Below are 22,188 nucleotides of genomic sequence, written 5' to 3'. Positions count from 1 at the left end.
TAGAAGACAAGAGAGGCTTGGCTCTGCTGTGTGATTGAGCTCTGCTGCGTGACTGAGCGAACAAAGCAAACTCTCCCTCCCCCCCCAAGAGAGGAGCCTCAACCAGTGGAGAAAATAGAGGCTTTGCTCTGTAGCTCCTGTGCGATTGATCAAGCCTTGCAAAGCAAGCTGTGCTGCAGAAGGAAGCAAGAGAGAGAGAGAAGGAAGCAGGACAACAGCCAGTTGCTCGGGGGCCTGATAGGAGCCCTCCAGGGGCCTGATTTGGCCCCCGGGCCGCACACTTGACACCCCTGCACTAGAGCCACTACGGTGCAAAAGGAAGCTCAAAATCAACCCTCCATCAGAAGGCTTTCAAGCGGGAAGACTAGGAAGGAATCTCGTCTCAGACTTGGGGAAGCAGTGAAGGGGAGGGTGCCGTCTTGCCATCTCACTCCTCTGGGATTGCATCTGTACCATTGCAACATTCCCCTACCATGTCCGATCAGCACAAACCTGCAGAGTGTCTCTCTGCTAGCGGTGGAGTTTGCAAATCACTCTGCAAATGATGCACGCTCAGACAACTGGCCGCGGCCCAGAGTGCCCGGCGGGGATCGTACACGACCAAGCCCCTCCTGTGAAGGTTAGGAGCCACAGCACCGGTCAAGCTGATGAGCTTCCGCTGGGCTCTGCAGGGATCCCGGAGAAAGTGAAACTGACCAGAGGTTTACAAACCCGCTCAGTTTCGCCTCTGCTGCCAAGGTGGAAGCTCACCAGCGCAGCACTCTTTGCAGAAATGTACAGCTTTGATCATTACAAACGCTCCTGGCCCCATCTGAAAATTCCTCCATGATTCATCCAGAACACATTTCGAATCCGGCATCTCAGGCTCATGCAAAAAAAAAAAATCTTGCTGTTTTGGATGGACAATGGACCCTGCAGCTATGGCACAACGTGCTACGGAAAGGCCTTTGGCTCCCCCCCATTACATATTCCAGTGCCACAGAAAGAACTCTGCCCCCCCGTTATGTTTCCAGTGCCCTTTTTATACAGGAAGCTTGAGAAAGCAGCTTTAAAGGGGGTGCAGCAGAGCGGAGAAAACGTTGTGGAGTATAACTCTACCTGCGGCTATCAGATAGGATGGAATCTCCATCTACGGAGAGGTACCAGATGTCAGGAAGGGAAAGCCTTTATACCACGATGGTGGTCTTCCTAAAAGCTTCTGGCAGGCCTGCTTTTTGAAACAGGATGCTGAGCTAGACAGATGTCAGGTCTGATCTGGCAGGGCCCGCCTGGTGCCCTTCCAAGTTCTACCCACAATCCTTCCTCCCTTTCAGGAACGAAAATCTCATGCGCTGAAGAGGACAGGTCAACTGCTCAGAGAGAAAGGGGTCTTTATGATTTCCAGGCAAAAGACTGAGACGGATTCACAACTTGGGGCAAGGCTATATTATGGATCTCTCTTCGAGGGTTTTTTTTTTTTAAATTGTATTTTGTATGTGTGTGTCTGCAGCTGAAAGTCATGTCCACCTCTGGTGACTGAGCCCCACCGGGAGCCTGGAGGATATTCAGGGAGGTGGCTGAAAAAGCCTGCCCCTGCCTCTCAACTGGGTATTTCAAGGAAAGTCTCCCATCTAATTACTAACCACAGTCAACCCTGTTTAGCTTCTGAGATCTAGGTCAGGCAAGCTCAATCTTGTCAGATCTCGGAAGCTAAGCTGGATATCACTTGGTTTTAATTGTGGGTTGGGGCCCAGCTGTTTATTCGGCTATAACTGGGGCACTTCCCCTCCAATGCAAAAGGTTTTCTTCTACCCCCAGGCACCACGGAAAGCTTCTCGAGAGGGAGCTGCCACCCTCAGGAGAACAGATCCACTCAATAGTATGTGTAAAAAGGATCTAGGGGTCTTAAGCGGATCACATGAGTCAACAGTGTGATGCGGTGGCTAAAAAGCCAAATGCAATCTTGGGCTGTATCAACAGAAGTATAGTGTTCGATCACGTGATGTGATGGCATCGCTTTACTCTGCTCTGGTAAGACCACACCAGGAGTATTGTGTTCTGTTTTGGGCACCACGATTTAAGAATATAGACAACCTGGAACAGGTCCAGAGGAGGGCGACAAAGATGCTGAGGGGTCTGGAGACCAAGTCCTATTAGGAAAGGTTGAAGGAGCTGGGGACGTTTAGCCGGGAGAGGAGGCGGCTGTGATATCGTCACCATCTTCAAGTACTTAAAGGGCTGTCATATAGAGGATGGTGTGGAATTGTTTTCTGTGGCCACGGAAGGTAGGACCAAAACCGATGGGTTGAAATTATATCAAAAGAGTTTCCGGCTCAGCATTAGGAAGAACTTCCTGACTGTTAGAGCCATTCCTCAGCGGAACAGGCTTCCTCGGGAGGTGGTGGGCTCTCCTTCTTTGGAGGTTTTTAAACAGAGGCTAGATGGCCATCTGACAGCAATGAAGATCCTGTGAATTTAGGGGGGGGGGGGGGGTTGTGAGTTTCCTGTATTGTGCAGGGGGTTGGACTAGATGACCCTAGAGGTCCCTTCCAACTCTGATTCTATGATTCTAATACCCATTCGTGCCTTTTGCTCCTGAGAGGATTCTCATCTTCTAATAGCCAGCAAGATGAAACCGACTCACTCGCTGGCAGAATACTGAACACGGAGAAGTCCCCCGTGGACTCAAACTAAAACAGGGAGGTGTTGTTCAGGAGAGATTAGAATGGGGGATGAATCGCTGAGGGCCGCCTCTCATGGTGCTTTCAGAATACAAGCGGCAACCCAGTTCTTGCTCCAAGGCGTTGATGTAATGCGTTCGTGCACAGTTCAGCAGCATGAAAAGTTTGTGGTTTTTTAAAATAAAGGTGGCTATTAACAGGAGGAAGAGCCCTGTGGCACAGAGTGGTAAAGCTGCAGTACTGTAGTCCTAAGCTCTGCTCACAACCTGAGTTCAATCCTGGCGGAAGCTGGGTTCAAGTAGCCAGCTCAAGGTTGACTCAGCCTTCCATCCTTCCAAGGTCAGTAAAATGAGTACCCAGCTTACTGGGGGAAAGCGTAGATGACTGGGGAAGGCAATGGCAAACCATCCCATTAAAAAAAAGTCTCCAGTGAAAACGTTGTGAAAGCAACGTCACCCCAGAGTCAGAAACGACTGGTGCTTTACCTTTTTATTAACAGGAGTGACAGCGCTAGTGATCTTATTCTTAGAAGCAGCCAAGAATTTGGGGAAAGGCAGCGCTCCTGTTTACCACTCCCCCTTTCGTGTTGAAAGAGGCGTGGGGGGGGGAGACACACAACCAAGGTGCCAATGCACAAAGGGGAAACAGATGTCCCCCAGCAGAAGAAGCCGTGGTCTGTCTGCGGTCACGGAAAAAGAGGAGGCAAAAAGATCCCCTGAAGCCAACAGTGGGGTCAGAGAACATCACAACAGATTTATTTGTTAGAAGGTGTCAAATCAGAACTTGGATTCAAATCCATGAGCTCGCTGGGCAATGTAAGATGCTGGTCAGACTCCTTGGTCAACCAAAGCCAGCGTCATTTGCTGTTCGCTGTCAACAGGCAGTGATCTCTCTAGAGTCTTGGGTGCAGGAAAGCAACCCAGGTTATTCTAACGAAGTTACCTGAAGAGGAATGGGCGTGTGAAAGTCACATCGAGTCGCAGGTGACTTCCTGGCAACCCCCTTAGGGTTTTCAAGGCAAGAGATAGAAAGAAGTGGTTTGCCCTTGCCTGGCTCTGCTTAGCAGCCCCGTCTTCCTCGGTGGTTTCCCATCCAAGTATGACTCAGGGCTGACCCAGCTTGGCTCCCCTGATCTGACAATAGCAGCCTAGCCTGGACCATTCAAACATGGGCAGAATTAGACAAAAGAAGGATTTAACCGAATTATTTCAGTATGCTGTCTCATGGCCAGAAGGACCTCGAGATTTCCCAAGCTGTTTGCAGTAGAAGAAATCCCAGATGCTTCCATCTTACTCTTCTCTTCCATGGACAATTCATCCCCTAGAAGCAGGACTATAACCAAACTGTGGGATCATAGGTGCTGCTCCCCCAAACAGAAAGAAGTGTGCTTATGAGTACTAATATGTGCTTTGAAACAAGTGCGCTGAAATCTCAGAAACCAGAGGAAGAACCAGGCACTGTTTCTGCACCCACCACTTCTGGCTACCTTGAGTGACTTCCTCATCCGTCCTTCCTACACAACAGGCAAAATTATGCAAAATGAAAGCCTGCAAATTAAACACAGGTTGCAGAATCGAGGTTTCTTTCAGTGCAGAATGTGGCTTGCCTGGAATGCACAAAGGTCTTTGGGCCAATCGCTGCCTCTTAGCCTACTACTCAGGGCCATCAAGAGGCTAAAAATTTTAAAAGGGCGAATCGTGTAGAGATAAAAATGAAAAGGAGAAGAGATTGATGTAAGTGGCTTAGGATCTCCACTTGGGAGAAAGATGAAGTCAATAAATCAACAAATAAACTGTCCCACGCTCCCTAGAGGAAGGGCAAGATAAAAATGCACAAGGCAGATGGAACTGTCATTTTTAAAAAGTCACTCAGCCTCACAACAATCTTGCAAGGTAGGCCAGGCACCCACTGTATTATCGTTTCAGTAACATGTGAAAGGAACAGGTGAGTTCAGTGGGCGGGGTTAAGGGTGTCATGCGGCAGGCGCTAGAAATGACTTCTCTCTGCCTAATTTATTTATTGTAGCGCGTGCTTATCCCACCCTTAACTTCAGAGGGCTCAGAGCTGCCTAGAGAGCTCTGCCCCATATCAGTCTCACAATACCTCTATTGTATGGGTTAGGCTGAAAGCGCATTGCTGATCAGTTAACCCCATATGGGTCATATGTCAGCATGGATATCTGAACCTAGGTTTTCCCCAGATCTTACTCTGATTCCCTAGCCACTGCCCCACACTGCCTCCTCCCAAGAACAGCAACAGTACGGCAGTGTGTGTAGTATAACCAGGAGATGCTAAGACTGCCCGGCAGCCAGACGTTTTAGCGTTCTGCACTACCAGGTGGCAAGCTAGGCTTGTTTTCAAGTCAAGAGACTTTTCAGAGGTGGTTCGCAGCTGCCTGCCTCTGTGTCACACCCCTGGCATTCCGTGGAGGTCGCCCTTCCCATATTAGACAGCGACGACCCTGCTTAGCTTCAGAGATCTGACAGGATCGGGCTAGCCGGGGCCATTCAGATCAGGGCTGCCTCTCCTCAGAGATCCACTGCTGGGGCAGGAGAAAGAGAAGACTGAACCGGAAAGACCGATGTTCCAACTTGATCTACAGAAACCTGGGCCAGTCATGTATTTCCCCCAAGCTTTTGACAAGATCTAATTATCCAAAGGTTTGGGGAAGGTCAGAACTTTTTTGGGTACCCAATCTTCCTGGATGTAGCCAATCTTCCTGGAGCTTACAGTAGGTCCTGTACTAAGAGCCCTGTAAGGAATTCTAGCAGGACCTCCTTTGCATATTAGGCCACACACCCCTGATGTAGCCAATCCTCCTGGAGCTTCCAGTAGGCCCTGTACAAAGAGCCCTGTAAGGAATTCTAGCAGGACCTCCTTTGCATATTAGGCCACACCCTCCTAATGTAGCTAATCCTCCTGGAGCTGACAGTAGGCCCTGTACAAAGAGCCCTGTAAGGAATTCTAGCAGGATCTCCTTTGCATATTAGGCCACACACCCCTGATGTAGCCAATCCTCCTGGAGCTTCCAGTAGGCCCTGTACAAAGAGCCCTGTAAGGAATTCTAGCAGGACCTCCTTTGCATATTAGGCCACACAACCCTGATGTAGCCAATCCTCCTGGAGCTTCCAGTAGGCCCTGTACTAAGAGCCCTGTAAGGAATTCTAGCAGGACCTCCTTTGCATATTAGGCCACACACCCCTGATGTAGCCAATCCTCCTGGAGCTTACAGTAGGTCCTGTACTAAGAGCCCTGTAAGCTCCAGGAGGACTGGCTACATCAAGGAGTGTGGCCTAACATGCAAATGAGTTCCTACTGGGACTTTTCTTTAAGAAAAAAACCCCCTGAATATTAATACATTCCGGGAGACCCAGGTTCAAATCCCCACTTTCCCATGGATGCTTGCTGGGTGTCCTTGGGCCACTCACACCCTCTCAGCCATACCTTGGGGGATCCCACAGAGCATGCCATGCATCCCTATGCATGCCTCCACATCACAAGGGCCCTTGTGGCAGACACGGCCCCCACCCCCAGATCCACACGCCCCACCCTTTTGCTGTTTGCTTGCAGCTCAACAGATGAATCACACGCAAAAGGAGCATAATGTTTGCTGTAGATAAATTAGGCATATCAGCATGACTGCGCCTCTCTCTCTCTCTCTCGCCCTGGCCTCTCGCCCAACTGAGTTACACCCACGCCGCTAAGGCAGCATCTGCATTCTGGTTCTTTGGAGGGAAAACACATCATGAGCTAAGAGGATTTTCTCTCCCATGCCTGCTCTATAAGAACACGGTGGGGGGGGGGGTCACTCAGTGCAATCGATCAGTGGAAGATTTGGGACAGACCTTCTTAGCAGCATGCAAATTGCCTATGGAACTCACTGCCACAGGATGTGCTGATGCTCCCATCTGCAAGGGGATTAGACGTGTTTGTGGAGGAGGAGAGGTCTATCCACAGCTATTAGCTACAGACAGAACCGCCTCCCTTGGAGGCAGTGTACCTCTGGATGCCATCTGCTACGGACAGCAATCAAGAGAGGTTTTGGCCTCTGTTTCCCTGCTGTGGGCCTTTTCAAGGGATCTGGCTAGCCACTGTGGGAAAGAAGATGCTGGAATAATGGAGCTTGTGTCTGAGTCAGCAGGGCTTTTCTATTCTTATTCCTTTCTTCTAAAACAGGAGATTGGATTTATACCCCACCCGTCACTTGCAGTCTCAGAATGGTTTACAATCTCCTTCCCTTCCTCTTCCCACAACAGACCCCCCCCCCTCTGTGAGACAGGTAGGGCTGAGAGAGTTATTCTGAGATCTGCTCTTGAGAGTACAGCTCTGAGAGAACTGTGACTGATCCAAGGTCACACCAGCAGCTGCATGTGCAGGCATGGGGAGGAAGAAGGGGAGTAGGTTTTATACCCTGCCCTTCACTACCCAAAGGACTATTAGACCGGCTTACAATAACCTTCCCTTCCTCTCCCCACAACAGACGTTCTGTGGGGTAAGTGGGGTTGAGAGAGCTCTGAGAGAACTGTGAGTGACCCAAGGTCACCCAGCTGACTTCATGTGGAGAAGTAGTGAATCAAAACCGGTTCTCCAGATTAGAGCCCGCCACTCCTAACCACTACACCAAACTGGCTCTCAATTACGATTTGAACCCTGTGCCCCTTATTTGCAATCTGTGCTCCAAACTAGTTCCCCAGGCTGTGAGATGACCAAGGAGGCCCAGACTAGAAACCCCACAGCATTCCTAAAGCCATTCAAATAACCCTTCTGAGCCCCAGATCAAGAAAACAGAAGCAACATTACCTTGACAATGTACACAGCACGTCACTGTTTCACTGCCTAAGCACGGCTAGCCACGAAACATATGAGATTAACGCCAACACCCCTTTGCCTCTAATGCCAATTCTTGCTGCAGTTAGCCTTTACAAAACACCCCAAAGACAGAAGCGTGAAGGGGACTTCATAGACAATTGAGGCACACCCTCAGCAATTCTGGGGGAGCCCTCAAGCCCCTTGGCAAATGCCGGACTTTGTCTAATAATGCTGCCAACTGCACCCACTTATTTTCAGTGCCATCTCCACAACGGTTAAGGCTGGGCGTTTGACACCGAGCAACTTTAGGGTGTATTGATTTTGCAGGAAAACTCTCCACGGTCCTGCTTATTTTGTTACCTTCCTGGTTAAAACTGCTTCCCACCCAAATCTTGCATAAAACTCTATACCAAGGTGGCCAAACTTGCTTAATGTAAGAGCCACAAGGAATAAAAGTCAGATGCTTGAGAGCCACAAGACATGAATGTCAGATGTTGAAGAAAGGGGAGGCAGCGAGAGAGGAAAATACATTTTGGGGGAGGGAGAGGTGGAAAGAAAGAAACTTAAAATGCATTCTCCAAGCCGCTGGCTTGCTTGGCTTGGAGAAGCGATTTAAAAACCTTTCTCACAATACAAGAACTCGTGGGCATTCAATGAAATTGCTGAGCAGTCGGGTTAAAACGGATAAAAGGAAGTACTTCTTCACCCAAAGAGTGATTAACATGTGGAATTCACTGCCACAGGAGGTGGTGGCAGCCACAAGCATAGCCACCTTCAAGAGGGGTTTAGATAAAAATATGGAGCACAGGTCCATCAGTGGCTATTAGCCACCGTGTGTGTGTATATATAAAAATTTTTGCCACTGTGTGACACAGAGTGTTGGACTGGATGGGCCGTTGGCCTGATCCAACATGGCTTCTCTTATGTTCTTAAAAAGAGAAATGCCTTGTTCAAGCCAACCGACGGGGTGGGGGTGTGGCTTTGAGAGCCACACAATAAGTGTGAAAGAGCCACATGTGGCTCCCAAGCCAGTTTGGCTACCCCTGCTCTATACTGTATGCAACACCGGGCACAGGACAAATGACAAATCCTTTACAACGTGGGGGTGGGGTGGGATCAGATCCGTAACAGCATCAAGGGTGGCGCAGCAGTCAGTGCTGGATTAGGACTGTGGAGAACCCAGATTCAATGCCCATTTCTGCCACTAAGCTACTTGGGATTCATCCTTCTTTCTTCCAGCCTAACCTACCTCAAAAGGGCTGTTCCAAGGACAAGAGACTCGGGAAGGACCACGTACCCCGGCCTGAGCTATACAGAGGAAGGGCAAAAAGTGCTTGAAAACTGCCCAGTCAGAGAGAAAGGCTTCACCTGACATCCTCACTCTGGGCCCCTGCATCGACAGAAGGGAGGCAGATAGCACCGTCTCACCTGTGGCTCTGCAAGATGCCAGGGCAGGCCTTAAAGGAGGGTTTCCCCCAAGCCTAAGCCCTTCCAAAACAAGCATGCCGGTGGGACCAGAAAGGAAATAGAGGAGCTGGACGCAGCTGCCGTCAGCAGACGACCCCAGAGGCCTTGGAGCTGGTGGGCCCCCTCCCCAACCCCCAATGAAGCAACCTTCCCCATTTCCTAAAACAACGGACGCCTTGGGGCAGTGATTGATACCCAAATTGTGGGATACGAGACATCCATCAGATTTAAGTCAGAGGTGGCAACAGATTCTCTCTCTCCCTCTGGGCCGTCTTACCAAGTGCCTGGCTGAGCATTTTTTAACACCCAGACTCCTGCCAATTTTGGAGAACTCCCCCCCCCCCAAGGGCCACAGCATCAACAGCCTCGTCTCTCCACCTCCGAGGCCTTTCCAACAGAGCAGGATCTGGGAAAAGTTTCAAAAGTAACACGTTTCCATACGCAATGAGATACAGTTTGAGCAGGCTAGGGCGGGAGGGGGGGGGGTGGAGGCTGCAGCAAAGCCTTCCCTCCCCCAAGTCTGAAGCTGGTCCAAGTGTGTCAAGGGGGAACTCCCACAGCTTCGCATTCCATCGTGTGTGTGGATCTGGCTGGTTCGTTGCCGGAGCACCGGCCGGCTATTGTGAGAGGGACCCTGGCGCAGCACGTCTCTCGGCCGTTAAGACAGACGAACGCCTTGTTTTCGGACTCTGCTTGCACCCTGGGCTCCCTCCAACACCTGATTTCAGCATCTGAAGGAGGCCCTGATGTTGGCGGAGAGCCCCTTCCCTGTCGCCCTCCACATATGTCAAGAAGGTCTGCACTGCTGCCATGTTCCTAGATGATTTCAGAGGCGGATCTGTAAACGCACACAAGATGTTTTGATCAAAGCCAAAGGGCTCAATCTCTCCCGGCTGAAAAAGCAGAATCAAACTGTCCCTGAAAAGTGTGTGTGTAATGGGATAAAAATGTTTGTTTTTGGATCTTTGACAACTATGTACTCTTGAAAGGGGACGTGGGATTCTGGACTCTACCTCTGTTGTACTTCTCAACCATATGTACTTCTCAACCATAATGAGGTCAATCGCCCTGTGATGTTTTATGCCCACCCAGTAAGCATTTATAAATTGCAGTGCATACTTCTGATGGGGTTGCGGTCCTGTTTCCCCAGCCACCATGTGGAGGATGGTGTGGAATTGTTTTCTGTGGCCCTGGAAGGTAGGACCAGAACCAATGGGTTGAAATTAAATCAAAAGAGTTTCCGGCTCAACATTAGGAAGAACTTCCTGACCGTTAGAGCGATTCCTCAGTGGAACAGGCTTCCTCGGGAGGTGGTGGGCTCTCCTTCCTTGGAGGTTTTTAAACAGAAGCTAGATGGCCATCTGACAGCAATGAAAATCCTGTGAATTTAGGGGGGAGTTGTTTGTGAGTTTCCTGCATTGTGCAGGGGGTTGGACTAGATGACCCTAGAGGTCCTTTCCAACTCTATGATTCTATGATATACCAGGGATGGCCAAACTTGCTTAACTTAAGATGTTTGAGAGCCGCAGGACAGGAAGGAGGGAGGAAGGAAGGAAGGAAGATGGGGGAGAGGAGGAAGGGAGAGGTGGAAAGAAAGCAACTTTAAATGCATTCTCCAAACCACCAGCTGGCTTGGATGAGTGATTTAAAGAGAGAACTGCCTTCAAGCCAGCTGATGGGGTGGTGACTATGTGTGTGAAAGAGCCACAGTTTGGCCACCCTTGAAATATACAATGAAATTGTGTGATTTTAAAATCCTTAATATTCTCTCTCTGCTTTCTTTGCTGTACTTCTACTTGAGTACTGCCAAAGGAAAATACTGAAAAAAGTACAGATTTTTCACTCTGTTAGTCCTGTTATCACACGAAATAAAACTTCCAATTCGCGCCCCCCCCCCCCCCCAAAAAAAAGATTTTGTTTGGGGACTATTAGACCCCAACGCCAGATTACTACTTTTCCCACTTCAAGGCAGGAGGACAGTCTAATTTGGGCATCTCACGTTCAGTTTGCTAATGGAGAACACCACTTTTGGACCAAAGCAATGAGGCAACCTCAGAATTACCAATGCAAAAATATATATATATAAAAGTCAGGAAAATATATCTAACACTGCGGAGCATTTCAATTTGACTACAGAGCAATTACCTAGGACAGGAGTGGCCAACGGTAGCTCTCCAGATGTTTTTTGCCTACAACTCCCATCAGCCCCAGCCATTGGCCATGCTGGCTGGGGCTGATGGGAGTTGCAGGCAAAAAACATCTGGAGAGCTACCGTTGGCCACCCCTGAGGAGGAAGCAGGAATTAAGATACCCGGGAGAATCATAACAGCTAAGCAATCGGTAAACAGAAGATATTTGCACATCTTGGAGGCCCAGCTCAAGGAGGCCAGACAGATTGGTTAAGTGTTTACAGCACAGAAGTTCCGTAGTGCCAAACACTGGACCTTCATCCACAACCCTGTGCATTACAGGTCTTTGATGGCACAGATCTAGGCCAAGTGAGCTTGGCATTGGAGTGATCAAAGCTAAGAAAACTCCCTAGTTATGACTCTCTGCTATGTAAGAGCCACTGTTGTTGTAGCAGTTTGAGTGCCAGACTAGGGTTTGCAACGCCAAGTTCAAGTCCCCACGTTGTCAAGGAAGCTTGCTGGGTGACCTTGGGTCAGTCACGCCACTCTTGGCCTAACCTACCTCATAGGGTTGTTGTGAGGATAAATGGGAGGAGAGAACAACCAACTGGGTCCCCACTGACGAGAAAGCTGGGATATAAAATAATAAAATGTTAGATGCATTCATCAGTTACAGTGGATGCATGTATAACTTGCATAGAATCATAGAGTTGGAAGGGACCTCCAGGGTCATCTAGTCCAACCCCCTGCACAATGCAGGAAACTCACAAATACCTTCCCCTAAATTCACAGCATCTTCATCGTTGTCAGATGGCCATCTAGCCTCTGTTTAAAAACCTCCAAAGAAGGAGAATCATAGAATCCTAGAGTTGGAAGGGACCTCCAGGGTCATCTAGTCCAACCCCCTGCACAATGCAGGAAACTCACAAATACCTCCCCCTAAATTCACAGAATCTTCATCGCTGTCAGATGGCCATCTAGTCTCTGTTTAAAAACCTCCAAGGAAGGAGAGCCCACCACCTCCTGAGCAAGCCTGTTCCACTAAGGAATCACTCTAACAATCAGGAAGTTCTTCCTAATGTTGAGCTGGAAACTCTTCTGATTTAATTTCAACCCACTGGTTCTGGTCCTACCTTTCGGGGCTGCAGAAAACAATTCCACACCATCCTCTATATGACAGCCCTTCAAGTACTTGAAGATGGTGATCATGTCACCTCTCAGCCGCCTCCTCTCCAGGCTAAACATGCCCAGCTCCTTCAATCTTTCCTCATAGGACTTGGTGCATGCACATGCACCTCCTATTTGTAAAGAAGAGTCGATGAACATTCACTTTACAAATGAAACTGGGGCCCAGTATCTGGTTAAGTGTGCTGTTTCAATCGAACATTCAGCTGTGCATGCGTTGAATATAATGTGAGAATAATATGAGAGCCAGTTTGGCGTAATGGTTAAGTGTGCGGACTCTTCTTGAGAAGAACCGAGTTTAATTCCCCACTCCTCCACTTTCAGCTGCTGGAATGGCCTTGGGTCAGCCACGGCTCTCGTAAGAGTTGTCCTTGAAAGGGCAGCTTCTGGGAGAGCTCTCTCAGCCCCACCCATCTCACAGGGTGTCTGTTGTGGGGAGAGGAAGGTAAAGGAGATTGTAAGCCTGAGACTCAAAGGGAAGGGTGAGATATAAATCCAATATCATCATCATCTTCTTCTTCTTCATGCATATAAAGGGGGGGGGGGGAGAGAAGAGTGTTCGCTGTTCACAGACCTGTATGTGCATTCACTGTAACTGGTGAACAGGGTTATTCTGTCACAGTGGGGCGTGGCCAGGAAACACAACCTAGGATGGGGCTCTTCAGGTGGAAGCCAGTTAGAAGGGGGCAGATCCCACTGGGCTTTCTGAACATGCTGCTTTTAATTTCTCCCACAGAATTGAATACATATCATCGGGGGGGGGGTTGTAGCAGGAACTCCTTTGCACATTAGGCCACCCCCCCCCCCGATGTAGCCAATCCTCCTGGAGCTGACGGTAGGCCCTCTACCAAGTGCACTGTAAGAGCCAGTTTGGTGTAGTGGTTAAGTGTGCGGACTCTTATCTGGGAGAACCGGGTTTGATTCCCCACTCCTCCACTTGCACCTGCTGGAATGGCCTTGGGTCAGCCATAGCTCTGGCAGAGGTTGTCCTTGAAAGGGCAGCTGCTGTGAGAGCCCTCTCCAGCCCCACCCACCTCACAGGGTGTCTGTTGTGGGGGAGGAAGGGAAAGGAGATTGTGAGCCGCTCTGAGACTCTTCGGAGTGGAGGGCGGGATAGAAATCCAATATCATCTTCTTCTTCTCTTGGAGGATTGGCTACATCGGGGGGGGGGTGTGGCCTAATGTGCAAAGGAGTTCCTGCTACAAAAAAAGCCCTGCATCTCATGAGAAAAATACTGTGATGGAGGGAAGGCAAAACATTGCCCTCTGCCAGCAGCTGGGCAACAGAGCCTTAGCAGCAATCCCACATGGCGTGAGGCACAGCATACCCGCAGACTGCAACACTGTACCCGCTCTCCCTCCACCTGTCCTGATGGCAGCCGAAAGTGGCAGTCTGTAGACTAAGGCGCACGTATATGAGGTCAGGCCACCGGCACATCCTGCCTGGGACTGCCTGCTCTGACCACTGGCAGCTCTCCAAGATCGTGGGGCAGGACTCCAGCCCTACTACCCAAGACCCTTTATCAAAGTGGAATCACCGAGCAGGCCACGGCCATACCGCCCTGAACACACTCGCTCACGTCTAAAGCGGGCTGGAATGCAGCCTGTGCACTTAACCACTGAGTGACGGGCTCTTCCCACAGTTCTGTGCAGAAAGCCCAAGAATTGCTGAAACTGTGAAAAGGAGAATTATGCTGCTAACCCAAAACTTCTGCTTTCGGGGAAGCTCCAAAGCGCTACCCAAAAATGTCCACTGAGATTACGAATCTATATTATCAACTTCATTTATATGCCATGTTTCTCCCCCACTGAGCACTCAGTGCAGCTTACACCGTTCCCCTCTCCTCCATTTGATCCTCATAAAAACCTGGTAAGGTGGGGGGTAGGCACGGAGTGCGGAACGGGCCCCAAGGTTAACTAGCGAGCTGCCCCCTCCCCAGGAAATGCAATGGGCTCTAGCAATCCTGTTGCCACCACAACAGCAGTTTGAAGTTGCTTCACGCTTCCTCTCAAACCTGGCCTGTTTTCCAGTGAAGCAATGTCAGCGGTTCATCGGACCAGCCAGCCAACAGTGGAAGTTAGGTCATGCTGCTTAACTGGAAAGGGGGGGAGGGAGAGAGGAAGTCCTGGGGGGGGAGAGTTGCAAAACAAAGGGAAAGGTGCTCCTAGAGACCTCTCCTCCCGCTGTCGCTATCAGTCCACCCCCTTCCCCTCCCCTCCCCGCCTTGGCAACCTCACAAAAAGAAATACTCGCTCACGACCTGGCGTGGGGCATTCAACTGATTCTCCTCCCCCCTGGCCCCAAGCAGGGCAGGATAAAAGAACCTGTCCTCCAAAGCAAAAGAAAGAAATAATAAAAATACATGCCCACAATGCACACACCGCCAGGAATAAGCATGTGACGACTCTGGACTGTGTACCAGCAGCCTTTGTCAACATTAAAGACCAGGAAAGGTAAACAGTTGCGAGGTACACTTGGAAACTGGCATGCCGCTCTTTTTTGCCTCCCCGAAATTTAGGAGCGACTCTCCTTCAGCCAGTGAGGGGGCATCCTGAGAATGGGACAACTGTATTTTACGCACCGGGGCCCCGTGAAGACTTGCAGGAGAGGGGATACCCCATTCTCCCCTCCCCTCCTTATCCCTGCTGAGATAAGCCATGGCTTGGAGTGTTAAAGCATTCACAGAGTGCAACGTCTGTTTTTCCACTACCGCCCCATCAGTGGGCCACAAAAGGAGAGGCGACTTGGAGCAGAAAATGCACAGAACACACTTTCCTTCGCAGGCTTCCCTCTCGACGGTCACCAGACAGCTGATGGAAGGGGAGGATTAGAACAGCAAGTATGCAGGATACGCTTCCTGCTCCAAGCCATCTCTGGCCGGGTTGCCACTTAAGACCTCGTAATGCGGTTTTGAGAGCTCTGATTCAGCAGGTTTTTTTTGTTTGAGCTTCAGTGTCTGCATAAATATGCAATTACTTCTGTTTTGGGGATTTTTAAACCACTTCCCCCCCCCCATTATATTTGCAAATTTTAAACCATTTTCACCCAATATATTTACAAATGTGGCCTTCAGGTGTGGGAAAATATCTCCCCTGTTGTGTGGATTTTTTGATCTACATGCCAGGTCCAAGTTCAAAATTATGATTTGCACCCATCTTCTCAGTCTGCCAATCATAGACAAGTAGGAACTGGAACTCCCTCCAGGGCTTTTTTTGTAACAGGAACTCCTTTGCATATTAGGCCACACACCCCTGATGTAGCCAGTCCTTTTGGAGCTTAACAGCCCTGTACTAAGAGCCCTGTCAGCTCCAGGAGGATTGGCTACCTCAGGGTTGTGTGGCCTAATATGCAAAGGAGTTCCTACTACAAAAAAAGCCCTGCTCCTAACAGAGAAAGGGAGAGGGACAGGGACAGAGAGAGAGAGAGAGAGAGACGCTTTCTCCTCTAGATCTAAGACCTGACAGGGTGGATCCAATGGGCAAGGGGTACATTTACACTCCCCAAGAATTTCATCCCAAATGGAATGGGGGCGAGGCACAAGTTCTGGTTGGAAATATTTTGTGTTGAAAGGCACATAAACAGGCAAGATAAAGAATAAAAATTGAGACAAAAACAAACTGGGTGGGTTTTTTTTTTTCAGAAGTTCTTAGATGTCTCATGCTATTGGATAGCACTGCTTTACACTGTGTAATACATCTTGAGTCTCACTGAGAAAGGCAGACAGGAAATAAATTAATAAATAAAATATAGTGGGCATCCCTTCCTCCTTAACTGGCAACGCTTGAGAAATTAACCGCAAATATCGCCTGCCTTCCTCAAAGGAGCGGCTGTGATTTCCAGCAGCGGAGACAACAATGTCGGTGCAGTGGTTAGGGTAGTGGTCCCCGACCTTTTTGGCATCGGGGACCGGTTTTGTGGAAGACAATTTTTCCACGGACTGGGGGGGAAGGGAATAGTTTCAGGATGATACAATTGTGCACTTTATTTCTATTCTTGCATTGAATATGTAATGAAATAATTATACAACTCACAGCCCGGTTGCTAACAGGCCATGGCCCAGTACCAGTCCGTAGCCTGGGGATTGGGGACCTCTGGGTTAGGGGACCGGACTAGGACCCAGGTTCAAATCCCAGTGCAGCCACCGAATGTCCCTGGGCCGTTCACTCCATCAGACTGCTCTACCACGCCAGGCTTGTCATGAGGCCAAAATGGAGAGAGAATCAGATGAACCCTTGAGCTAAAACAAAAAAAAGCACCAGAGAGGAAACAGGCCCTCTGCATATGCTCAAGGCCACTCTTTCTACTAATCTCCCAGCCTTCTTCATGATCCCTCTTGATATCTTTTGCAATCAAGAATCTGGTTTTTTTTCCCCACCCACAGTTGGCTGGCCTCTTGAGGAAGGACAGTTCAATCTTCTTTCTGGGGGGGGGGGGGGGGGCTGGCTGTCTCTTGGCCTCCCACCTTCTGCTGCTGACCTGCTTCCTGTCAACAAAGAGCAGGCCTCCAAAAGTGATGGGGTTGCATTTTGATGGGATGTGGTGGAGGAAACCGTAAGCAAGGAGTAGGAAGTGTTTTCCAGTGTTATTCTGAAACTGTGGGGGAGAAGCCATGAGAAACCTGAGAGCAATCCCCCCCCCCCCCCACAAAGCAAACAGCTTTCCCAAGGCCAAAGGGGGCTCTGAGACACTCTTTTTTGGATGAGAATTGCCTAAAGTTGAGAAGTGCCAAGCCGGAAAACATCCATCCCCAATTCCATCAGTGCATATTGGAGCATGCAAACAGTACAATTCTCACATGACTAAGTTCAACCACTCTGGGCTTTGGAAATCCCACGGGAGATGCCCAATTTATACAAACCCTACAGCATGGGTCCCAAACCGGTGGGCACATTTGGAATTCTGATACGGCATGGTCGGTGCAGCCAGCCACAAAATGATTGTTGCAGGAGGCGGAGCCAGCCGCAAAATGGCCGTGGCAGGAGGTGGAGCCAGCCACAAACTGGCTGTTGCAGTAGGCGGAGCCAGCCACAAAATGACTTTTGCAGGAGGCGGAGCCAGCCACAAACTGGCTGCGGCAGGAGGCGGAGCCAGCCACAAACTGGCTGCTGCAGGAGGCGGAGCCTGCCACAAAATGGTTGCAACAGCTTCACTGCAGTAAGACTGTGATGTCAGCTACTGCCAAAGTAATATTTAAACAAATCTGCACAGCCAATCAGATATCCAATAGTCAGTCAGAAACCTTACTGGGCTAAAGCTCCACCCGGCCCATCCACTTCCTGAAAACACTTGGCAGGCACCAGAAAACGTAACGTCAGGCTCCATGGGACTCAAAGAAACGATGTTGGGGATCCCTGCCCTACAGCCTGGGACAGTTACCACCAGGGCTTTTTTTTTTGTAGCAGGAACTCCTTTGCCTATTAGGCCACACACCCCTGATGTAGCCAGTCCTCCTGGAGCTGACAGTAGGCCCTGTACAAAGAGCCCTGTAAGGAATTCTAGCAGGACCTCCTTTGCCTATTAGGCCACACACCTCTGATGTAGCCAGTCCTCCTGGAGCTGACAGTAGGCCCTGTACTAAGAGCTCTGTAAGCCCTTGGAGGATTAGTTACACAAGCAGGGTGTGGCCTAATATGCAAAGGAGTTCCTGCTACAAAAAAAAGCCCTGGCTTAAAGTATGCATTTCTGTACAAAACAGGGCATCTTAAGGATAGCAACTTCCTGCCTTGTGCACGTTCTTAGCACTCAAGACTCTGAAATATGCTAGCACTGTGTCGCACCCCGGGCGCCCCTCCCGGTCTCCCGGTGCAGCTGTCGTCCCTCTATCCTGGGCGGCCCCCCCTCGGGTACTCTGAGGGTGTTCCCTGGAGGTCTCAGAAACAGGGGTGGGAGCCAGGTTACTTCACCACAGGCCCCCGTTCCCCTTCTGGCTGTGTAGCGGCTCCTGTCTCTCTCCCTCCCTTTTATCCTCCCGTCCCAGTCCTTCCCCCCTCCTGGGTTCCAACCCTCCCTGGCCCCACCCCCCTTCAAAGCCCCGGACGCCCGGGAGAGGCGTGCCGGGGCTGGGCTGCCTGGGCCTCTGCGGCGTGCTGGGGTGCGGCGTCTCTCGCCGGCGCGGGTCAGGCGGCTCTCCTCCTCTTTGCCCAGCGCTGGGCTTGGCTTCTCCCTCCTGCTCCCCGACGTCTCGCTCTGGCCACGCTCCTCGGACCCGGAGACAAGCACGTTGGCTGTGGGGCGTTGCTTGGGCCGCCACTGGGGCTCCGTCAGCCCAGGTGAACGGCGGGGCCGCCATAGGGGCTTGGGGAGGTGTGGGAAGCTCTCGGGGCAGCGACCGGGGGGGGGGGGAGAACGTCTGGTGAGCGTGGGGGGCCCCCTCGCGCAGTCCTCACCTGGGCCGGGCGGGACACACTGATACTCACGGTTACTGGGGCACAGAGCATCCTGTATGTTAGGAGATCATTATTCCCATGCCACAAATGACTTGTAATACCCAATGGGGGTATTACAATAAACCTGACTACTTCTACTACCACCATACCGCAAATGGGAAGAATGAGAGCAAAATGCCCAAGGGTGCTTAAGTAACTTCACAGCAAAGGTGAAATTCAAGCCAGAGACTTTCAGATTCACAATTTGGTCTCTTCACTGCTATATGATGTCAGCTCTGAGCCCGGTAATACTTGGGGGGGGGGGGGGGCGCGGCAGCGTACAGCTCAGTAGAACTACCTTTCTTTATAGGGAGAGGGGGATTTCATCGTCCCACACAGTCCCTCATCCAGAAGCCTGAAATCTATGCCTTCAGAACCAAATGTGGCTCAAGAAACAATACGGTTATTTAACAAAGAAAAATCAAACCTTTATGATAAAATATATTGCAGGAATTGGTGGGATGCTAGAATAACCGGCATGGGAAGAGAATGGCAGGCGAAAAAAGTATTTTGGGATGCAAGGGATTCTTAAAGATGCTTTACGGAAAGGGACTCATTAAAGAGTTCATTAAAATTATGGTCAGGATGGAGAGAGTTGGCAAACAGCTTCTTCTCTCTCTCTCCAAAAATACTAGAACTCAAGGTGAAGCTGGTGGGTAGTAGATTCATGAAAGAAAAAAGGAAATACTTTTGCACAGCGAGTGATTGGTGAATCCGCTGCCAGAGGATGTAGTGCTGGCCACAGGCATAGACAGCTTTAAAAGAGGATTTGACAGATTCATGGAGGAAAGCTCTATCAGTGGCTACTAGCCACGGTGACTAAAGGGAACCTCCATGCAGAGGCAGGAGGTGACATCAGGAGAAGGCTCAGCCTCTAAACCAGGGGTGGCCAAACTTGCTTAACATAAGAGCCACATAGAATAAATGTCAGATGTTTGAGGGAGGGAGGGAGGGAGGGAGAGAGGGAGGGAGGGAGGGAGGGAGGGAGGGAGGGAGGGAGGAAGGAAGGAAGGAAGGAAGGAAGGAAGGAAGGAAGGAAGGAAGGAAGGAAGGAAGGAAGGAAGGAAGGAAGGAAGGAAGGAAGGAAGGAAGGAAGGGAGGGAGGGAGGGAGGGAGGGAGGGAGGGAGGGAGGAAGGGAGGGAGGGAGAGAGGAAGGAAGGAAGGAAGGAAGGAAGGAAGGAAGGAAGGAAGGAAGGAAGGAAGGAAGGAAGGGAGGGAGGGAGGGAGGGAGGGAGGGAGGGAGAGAGGAAGGAAGGAAGGGAGGGAGAGAGGAAGGAAGGGAGGAAGGAAGGAAGGAAGGAAGGAAGGAAGGAAGGAAGGAAGGAAGGAAGGAAGGAAGGAAGGAAGGAAGGAAGGAAGGAAGGAAGGAAGGAAGCTTTAACTTTAAATGCATTCTTCAAGCCGCCAGTCAACTTGGCTTGGAGAAGTGATTTAAAGAGAGAAATGCCTTCTCCAAGCCAGCTGACAGGGTGGTGGAGGTTTTGAGAGCCACACAATACGTGTGAAAGAGCCACAGTTTGGTCATCCCTGCTCTATACCGTGTTGTTGGACCTCCAAAGGAACTGGTTGGCTGCTGTGTGAGACAGGATGCTGGACGAAATAGACCACTGGTCTGATCTAGCAAGACTCTTCTGATGTCCTTAAGTGATTAGAGGCGAACCGCTGCCAGTGATCCAAGTGTGAACAGTGTGCAGATTTATGCCAATGCACTAAAACAATTGTGCAGTGTGTTCCTGTGTGTATTTACAGCCTGCGAGGGTCAATTCCTAAGCTTTGTGAACACCAGTGTTTGGACTGTGGAAATTTTACAGATTATGGATCAACGTGTCAATCATCGGTAATGTTAAAGAGCGCAGAAGAGGCTTTCTTGTATTGGCTTTCTGTTGATCTCTTGCTCTGATTTTTGGCATCCTCCAGCTCTCTAATTATAAAAGGTCACTGCCCACCCTGCCCTTGAATTCCTGAGAAGCAGCAGACAAAAGGAAAGCAGCAAGCCAAAATATACACATTTGCCTATTCGTTTTTATCTTGAACCGGGAGGACTTCAAACAGTCAAAACGAAAGGGTGTTTAATTCACCCAAATTGTTCTGGCAAGGCGAGCAGAAGACTGGTCATGTTCTTGGACAGAGTGGAGGTGAAGAGACAAGAGACGACACAGGAGGCAAATGAAGACCAGAAAATGTAAGGTTTACCCACTTGCTTTTGGGGCTTTCCTGGAACATCTGGGGTCACACCCTTGGGGAGGTATGGTCCCTCAACTCCAGATCTCTGTCCTCCAGTAGGGCCCAAAATGGTGCTAGGCTAGGCTGGCCACCAGGTGATGAAGGGAAGATGCTGGATTTATACCCCACCCTTCACAGAGTGGCTTACATGCCTTCCTTTCCCTTCCCCTCCCCACACCCTGTGAGGGGGCTGAGAGAACTCTGAGAGAACTGCTTTTGAGAGAACACCTCTGAGAGGACTGCGACGGACCCCAGGTCACACCAGCAGCTGCATGTGGAGGAGAGAAGTGGGGAATCAAACCCGGCTCTCTAGATTAGAGTCCTCCACTCTTGACCACTACACCAAACTGGCTCTTTCCAGCCAGAGTGCTCTGTGTATGTTAGTGTTACCAACCTCCAGGGGGAGCCTGAAGATCTCCTGGAATTACAACTGGTCTACAGAGATAAGATCCCCCTGAGGAAATGGCTGCTGTGGAGAGTGGAAATCCGTAATACTGTACCCCAGTGAGGTCCCTCATCTTCCCAGGCTCTGCCCCCAAATCTCCAGGAATTTTCCAACCCAGAGTTAGCAACCCTATTGCATGCATGCACATGAACATCACACTCTGCAGAAACTTTAGGCCCAGAGGAAAAAAACCCTTCCAACTAGTACATACAGTCTGTTGCTCAGGGGCCTGATGCAAATGTTTGCAGTGGATTCCAGTACCAACCTCCCCCCAGGAGGCATAAAGCAAGAAAGCCCTAATACAGGGGTGTCAAGCATGTGGCCTGGGGGCTGAATCAGGCCCTCGAAGAGCTCCTGTAAGGCCCCTGAGCAATTGGCTGTCATCTGCTTCCTTCTCCCTCTCTCTTGCTTCCTTCTGCATAACAGCTTGCTCAAAATCACAGGAGCTATAGAGCAAAGTCTCTATTTTCTCCACTGGCTGAGGCTCCTCCCTTGGGGAGGAAGAGCTTGTTTTGCCAGGTTCTCTCAATTGCACAGCAGAGCTACTGAGCCAAGCCTCTCTTCCTTCTCTTGGCTGAGGCTCCTCCCCTCCTGGTCCCCTGGGGCCTGCTGCCATCTGATGCTTGGTTTTGGATATCTTTCGGATTGGGGGGGGGGGGGGGGGGGAATATGGGTCCCAGTTCCCTGGATCCCACGGGAGAAATACCAAGGAAGCACTTTTAAGACCAATGAGTGTTAATGTTTTAAGCGTTTTTTTATTGTAAGTTTTTTTTTAAAAAAAAAAATCTTTGCGTTTGTGTCCTTTATAAAGTTTATATCTCTGCTACCCAGGGCTTTTTTTTT

General features: G+C 50.1%; 1 protein-coding gene across 1 annotated transcript in view; it reads right to left on the bottom strand.

Annotated features, from left to right (window-relative positions):
* LOC132567078 (endophilin-A2-like) overlaps window positions 1-22,188 on the bottom strand; it is a 70,026-nt gene that overhangs the window by 21,635 nt on the left and 26,203 nt on the right.

Source organism: Heteronotia binoei, chromosome 2, assembly GCF_032191835.1.
Source record: "Heteronotia binoei isolate CCM8104 ecotype False Entrance Well chromosome 2, APGP_CSIRO_Hbin_v1, whole genome shotgun sequence".
NCBI classification, from domain to species: Eukaryota; Metazoa; Chordata; class Lepidosauria; order Squamata; family Gekkonidae; genus Heteronotia; species Heteronotia binoei.
The sequence above is the reverse complement of the archived record's forward strand: the minus strand, read 5'-3'. Positions and strand labels throughout refer to the sequence as shown.